The 7,383-nt window shown below is 37.6% G+C and overlaps 1 pseudogene across 1 annotated transcript; it reads left to right on the top strand.

Annotated features, from left to right (window-relative positions):
* The first annotated feature begins 2,700 nt into the window (after positions 1-2,700).
* EV154DRAFT_t54 lies at positions 2,701-2,772 on the top strand (annotated as a pseudogene). Its single transcript has one exon. The product of its transcript is annotated as a tRNA-OTHER (tRNA).
* Positions 2,773-7,383: the final 4,611 nt, after the last annotated feature.

The following is a 7,383-nucleotide window of genomic DNA, read 5'->3' as shown; positions in this document are numbered from 1 at the left end:
TGGTAACCACTACGTAAATCCAAACTGGTAAAATAACGCGCGCCACTCAACTTGTCCAAGCATTCATCAATACGTGGTAAACTGGAACTGTTACGAACCGTGTATTTGTTCACCGATCTATAATCAACACACATACGAAGTGAACCAGGTTTATTGGATCCAGGGTCCGGCTTCTTTCTAACAAACAATACACCAGCACCCCAAGGAGAAGAGCTAGGTTTGATTAATCCTAATTTTAGCAGTTCCGTCAATTGTTTTTGTAATTCTTCAAGTTCCAGTGGACTCATTTTGTAAGGTGGACGAGAAACAGGTTGAGCATCACCAGTATCAATTAAATGATGAATGCCACGATCGGGTGGGAGACCAGGTAAAGTATCTTTGAAGACATCAGTAAACTCTTGAACTAAATCATTCCAGTAAGCAGTTTTGTCGAGTGAATATACACTATCAGGTTGAATGGGTTTGATAACAAAAAGGAAGCTTTCACCACCTTTTTTAATGATACGATCTGCTTGCTTGTGTGTAATGAGATAATTTAAATTAGGGAGGGAAGTAGGTGAGTAACGTTTAATATTGGTGCATGGAGATAATTTGACACGTCCATTATTTAAATACCAGGTATCTGTGTTCCAATCAGGCAAAGGTTTAGTCTGTTTCAACCAAGAACGACCAAGGATCAAATCGAATTTAGTAGTGAATACAAAGGCTGTGATCTTGTCTTGAACACCATTTAAATTGAGAATCATTTCCACCTTGTGCTTGATTTGGGATACCATACCACCAGCAGTTTCGACATGACGATCTTCGACTGGAATAAGATTACACCTATCAAGGGATCGAATAACATGAGGAGATACATAGTTTTCACTAGCGCCGGAATCAATCAGAACTTGTATAACTTGACCATTGTAAATGACAGGATATAGCGGTAAGGTAGTAGCCATAGCATTTAGATCAGATATATGTTGTAAATCATCAATAAAAGATTTTGGATATATAATTGGCAGAGTTTCAATCACCACATGCTGAGGAGTAGTTGAGTTATTATTATCAGTTGGATCACTGTTGTATTTGGTTGGATTAAGTGTAGGATAGAGTGTACTATCTAGTTTAGAATCAGAAGAGTAGAGGTCAAAATCAATCAAGTTTTTATTTTCAGGAAAATTGTTATAGTTATCTGTGTCAAGTAGGTGAACTTCCTGTTCTTCAACTACATTGACTGAAAATCCCGTTTTGAGTGTTGTTCATCCAATTTCTTGATATCAGACAAACGAGTACGACAATTCCTCTTTATATGACCAGACTTGTGACAATAATAACAAGAAGTGTTACTATTAGAATTGTTGTTTCCGTTACGAGCATAATAATTTCCATTGTTACGACCATTATTTCGAGAGTAATTACTGTTGTTACCACGAGAAAAGTTGTTATTGTTGTTACGTGAATAACCGTTGTTATTTCCACGTCCGTAACTATCATTTCGGACATAGTTAATTTCTTCTGCAACATCCAAATCCATAGGGTCATCAATTCTAGTTTTGACGTGGGATGAGCGGGGAATATACGGATAGTTTTCTTCTTGCTGAGCACTGTCAAAAGCAAGTGCAGCTTGAATTGCTTGTTTCAACGTATCCGCATCATACTGGCGAATATGCGATCTCATTTGCTTGCTTGTCAGACCACGAACAAACTTGTCACATCCTTCTTCATCAGTCATAGTAGGAATAGCCAATTTAACGTCCATAAATTCATTAATGTAGGTGACCAAATCACCTGTCTGTTTTAAAGAAGCAAGTTTGTCACGCGCAATTCTTGTTGAGTTGTCAGGTCTGAAAAATTCAATAATTAATCTTTTCAGTTCTAGCCAAGTAGTAGGGGCTTCATCAGTCAGTTCAATTGTTCTAAACCAAGCGTCAGCACGATCACGCAATAAGTAGTAGCATATAAACAACTACGTTCAGGAGTCCAGGAGTTAAAAGTGGTAAATCTCTCAATGGATCTTACCCAGCCATCAATCAAAAGAGCATCACGAGTACCATCGTACACCTCAGGTTCTTTGATTCTTGTTTGTTTGCTATCAGTCATAGCAGTAGTGAACCTCTTGATCAGTTCAGCCATATCAGCATTGTAGTCATTGTTGTTTGAATTATTGTTAGTCATTTAGGACTCTGGTGCTACCAAATATCAGTCTTGTAATAGGTTAAGTAGTGTATGTAAGATTCAACTCTCAGTGGTTAATCAGTAAGTAAGTAAGCAAGTACTTGAAATTATAAAATAGAAGATAATGTTTATTTGATACAAAGCTAGGAGCTATTTATACTAGTTTGGGGAATATAAGAATGTGATAATAATGTGATAATATAATGTTGATATGTATGGTGATAATATAATAAAAGTATGGTGATAGATATAAAGATTGATTGTGATAAATATAAGTAATCAGGTTATTGAATGTAGAAGTAGTGTTGTGATATTTATAATAAAGTGGTGTTACTTCTTTGGCCGTTTTCTATTGGCATTGGTTATCTTGGGTACAAACTTCCTTTTTAGAAGTTTAGCTTTCTTTAGTCGTAATTCGATCTCCAGAGGCATTTCAACATCCATGGTAGAGTCCGGGTCGGGTACAAGAGTCCGGGTCGGAATGTGGCTTAGAGAAGCATCAGAACCATCGACAATTGTGGGCTTGACAAAGACACAATCGGTTTCTTGGTTTAGTGGTATAATTCTCGCTTGCCACGCGAGAGGGCCCGGGTTCGATTCCCCGACCGCGCAATATTTTTTTACCTTTTTTAAACGTGGTCCTTGTTGCTGTCGGAGTACAATTCAGATACATATATATATTTCTTAATCATACAAAACAATAAAGACCATCTTTTATCTACTACTCCACTCTCGTATATATCTTACTTAATACAAGATCAGACCCGACATCTGGTAGCACCAGTTTTTTTTATTAACAGTATTGGAAGTGAACGACGTATAAAGTTATACGAGTTCAATCAGCAAGTAACAGGTCAAACAAAAATTTATGGAATCACATAGTCATTATCAAAACAAATTTGAAATTGAAGAACGTGTGCAGTTAGGACTACCTGTTCAATATCGCAACCAATATCAAGCATTAAGAGAAACATCCAGCAGCAGCATTCAAACAAGAATACCAACAACCTTCGCCAGAGAAAAGTATTGGTCGAGAATAGCAAATAGATTAATTAAAGAGTTTACAGAAGAATTCTCAAAATCAACAAATAATAGCAGTGAACAAGATACAATGACAGAGGCCAGCAATCAAACAGCAATGGGACAGATAATTGCAGACGCAATTCAACAAGGCATAGCTCGTGCTTTAGAGCAAAATAATAATGTTAACCACGAGGATAAAGATTTCTACACCAAACCTCCCAAATATAATGGTGAGAGGGATCGATTTAAAATTGACAATTGGATATCTTCTGTTGAAGATTACCAATTATTTCGTGATTGGGATGACGAAAAAACATACCGTTTCGCAAAAACACTACTGGTAGACATGGCAGCCATATGGTTACGCAACGTAAATGATTTAGGTAACAACGAGATTTCAACTTGGCCATCCCTCAAATCATCAATCATTCAGCAATTTCGTCCTACCAACACAATCGTACAACTACGTGAACAGTTACACTCTTTAGTACAAAAGACAACAATTAGTACTTACATAAATGAATTTCTGACAATCAGGCTGGGAATTCCTCGTATGAGTGATGACGAAGCTGTTGATAAGTTTACTCGCGGACTCAAAAACAAGGATGTTCGTGCGCAGATTCGAGGATTATATCGAAACGAATGCCCTCCAACTCTTAACGAAGCAATACAAACTGCTCAAATGTTTGAATCCTCTCGTATTGAAAATGTGCAATTTCAACTACCAGGTATCAGAAACAATTCTACTAACGAGACAGATATGGTGGACGATCCTATGGATCTATCCGCTCTTCGTGAAGTATTAAATTTTGTTCAAAACAATTACGGGAATAATCGTGGTCGTGGTACTTGGCGTGGTGGTCGTGGTGGTACACCTAGAGGTGGATTTAGAGGCTCGAGAGGCAGTCGAGGTGGTTATGGCGGTGCTGGTGGTTTTCGTGGGGATTATCGTGGTGGTTATCGAGGTACCCGTGGTGGTTATAGGGGAGGATCGAGGGAAAATTATGCTTATCCTACGCAACAACATTCAAGAGTAGAGAATCGTGATTGTTGGAACTGTGGACAATTTGGACATCTCCAATTCAACTGTCCTCAGCAACAGCAACAAGAATCTTTTTATATTAACTCAGAATATGATAATTATTATGAGGACGATTATAATGAAACTGAAAATCAACAACCCGTGCCTAACAATGTGAATAAAGCTAGTGCACAAAATGATCAGAGAAATAAAATCCAAGCAAATTCTTCATCATCATATTCTAACTCGTCTTTACTATTGTACAGTGTATTACCATCATCTTCGGCATATATTAAACCATTAAGCGTAGACCACAAGATAATGAAACAGGACATTGACTTTTTAATGAACGCTAATAATATTCACTACAAGTTACCGTTATATAAAATTTTAATCAACGGTCATCCATGCAAAGTACTTATCGATTCAGGTGCGAGTGCAAATTATGTTCATTCCGATATGTTACCTTTTGTATCCACAATTGTTCCAGCTAAACAAGGACAATCCGTTGAGACAGCAAATGGGCAGCAAACATATATCAACAAAATAGCAGCATTTTCAATCGCTTTAAATGGATATACAGATCGCATTCAAGCATATGTATTCGACACCAAATTTGATGTAATTTTAGGTAGATCATGGCTTTCACAGGTCCAACCTATTCCAGATTGGTTTAATGGAACGTGGAAAATTCGAATTCGCAATGATCCCACACAAACAACAATGATCTATCCATTACCAGATCATTTGATTAGTAAATCATTGGTGTCACCAAAAGTAGTTCCAATCAATTCCATCGAGGCAAACACTGAGAATAGTCAACGGCAATTGGAGGATCTTGATTTTTTACTATCTGCAAAACAATTAGACCAGTTGTTTAAAAAGAAAAAAGTAGATGAATGTTATCTCATTGATGTTTCGACAATTTACCAGGAAACGGAGGATTTATTAGTGCTAGTGGATGATAAGTTACCATTACATAAAACAACTAATCATAAAAACTTAGAAAATAGTGATAAGGAATGGTGTAACGAGTTTGCAGTAAAGTATCCGGGAGTATTCAAGGGTGTCATAGACAGTCTGCCTCCTTTGAGAGACACGGTCGAGGACATGATCAAATTCAAGCCAGGAGCTATACCAGAATCTAGGCCTCCGTATCGAATGAGTCCCGTTGAACTCCAAGAATTAAGAAGACAGCTGGACATACTTTTGAAACAAGGATTGATTGAGCCAACGTCTTCACCGTACGGGTCACCGGTATTGTTTGTAAAACGGGTGGACGACAAGAAATTGAGAATGGTTTGTGATTTTAGAGCAATCAATAAGCACAGTATCAGTCATCGTATTCCAATACCACGTATTGATGAATGTTTATCAATGTTACACGGTAGTAATTTCTTCACCACGTTAGATTTGCAAAGCGGATTTCATCAACAACGTCTAACAGAATCAGATTCAGAAAAAACAACAATCAACACAAGATACGGCCAATTTAAATGGAGAGTTATACCGTTTGGACTGCGTAACAGTGGAGCACAATTTCAAAAAATGCTAAACACCATCCTTAAAGATTATATTGATGTTATTTGTTTACTATATATTGATGATATTCTTATTTTTACAAAAGGCAATGATGTAGATCTTCACAAAAAACATGTTGACATGGTTTTACAGAAGCTAGCAGATGCCAGTCTGGTAGTAAACAAAACAAAATGCAAGTTTAATAGAAAGCAGGTGACGTTTTTAGGGCATGATGTGATAGCCAATACAGGTGTTCGACCAGCACAAAAGAAAACCGATGCTATTACCTCTTGGCCTCGACCAAGTAATGTTCAAGAAGTACGACAATTTGTAGGATTATGCCAATTTTATAAAGCATTTCTGCCCAATTTCGCGTCCATTGCTTCTCCAATAACCGATCTTACTCGAGGCTCAGGTCCTAAGCTACGAAATATTGAATGGACGAATGAATGTGAGCAAGCCTTTATAAAAATTAAAGAGATGATGACTACCGCTCCAACGCTACTCAACCCATGTATGACTTTACCTTGGCGTATTGAATGTGATGCTAGTGATTATGCTGCGGGTATGGTACTTCTTCAGCAAGATCCACAATGTAACCATGAATGGAAACCAGTTGCATATGAATCTCGTAAATTTAGTAAGGAAGAAAGAAAATACCCAGTACAAGAACGGGAGTGTTTATCGATTTTACATGCTTTACGTACTTGGCGTTGTTTCATTGATGGCAATGATTATGAGGTATTTACTGATCATGAACCTCTTAAAACTTATCAAGATACATCAAAAGTTTCTCCAAGATTGGTAAGATGGATGACGGAATTAAGCTTATACTCACCACGGATTCTATACAAGAAAGGTGTTGAAAACATCATTCCTGATTTGCTCAGTCGACGTGATGGTCCTACTTGCACCCCAAATGCTGAATCGATCGAACCTAGATATCTATATGAGCCTATTGAAACGGTTGCGGCAATTTTGACAAAAACATCCCACAACACCAACGAAACTTTGATCACAGACCCACTTCAAGACTGGCCGCTGTTTTATTTTAAAGACTCCAATCTATGGCCAGAATCCATCAAACGACAATTATCTGAAAAACAAGAAGATTTCATGGTTCAAAATCAACACGTTTGGAAGAAAATCAAAACATCAGACAATCACAAGGAAGACAAATTAGTTAAATTTATTCCATTTAAACGAAGACTGGACCTAGTAGAAGACTTTCATCGAGGGTTCGGACACCAAGGAAAAGCAACTGTTTACCAGCTTATGAAATCCAGATTTTGGTGGCCTAAGATGCTCCATGATATTACAACATGGTTATCACGATGTCCTGAATGTCAACTACATTCGCGTAAAGAATCCAATGTGCATCATGCCCCGATGAAGCCGTTAGAAATTCCACCACCCTTTCACAGATGGCACATAGATTTTATAGGTGAGCTCCCCACAACAAAAAACGGCAACAGATGGATTATTATGGCAGTTGATTATCACACAAATTGGCCAATTGCCCGTGCTTTAAAGTCTGCTACCGCCGATGAAATAGTAAAGTTTTTATATGAAGAGATCGTCATGCGTTTTTCGTGTCCAGTCGAACTTGTCAGTGATCGAGGTGCTAACTTCATGTCCAAAATATTGAATCAATACAT

The sequence above is a fragment of the Mucor mucedo genome (assembly GCF_025094135.1).
Source record: "Mucor mucedo strain NRRL 3635 chromosome Unknown EV154scaffold_39, whole genome shotgun sequence".
NCBI lineage: Eukaryota > Fungi > Mucoromycota > Mucoromycetes > Mucorales > Mucoraceae > Mucor > Mucor mucedo.
Note: the sequence above shows the minus strand (reverse complement) of the source record. Positions and strands in the feature narration are given on the sequence as shown.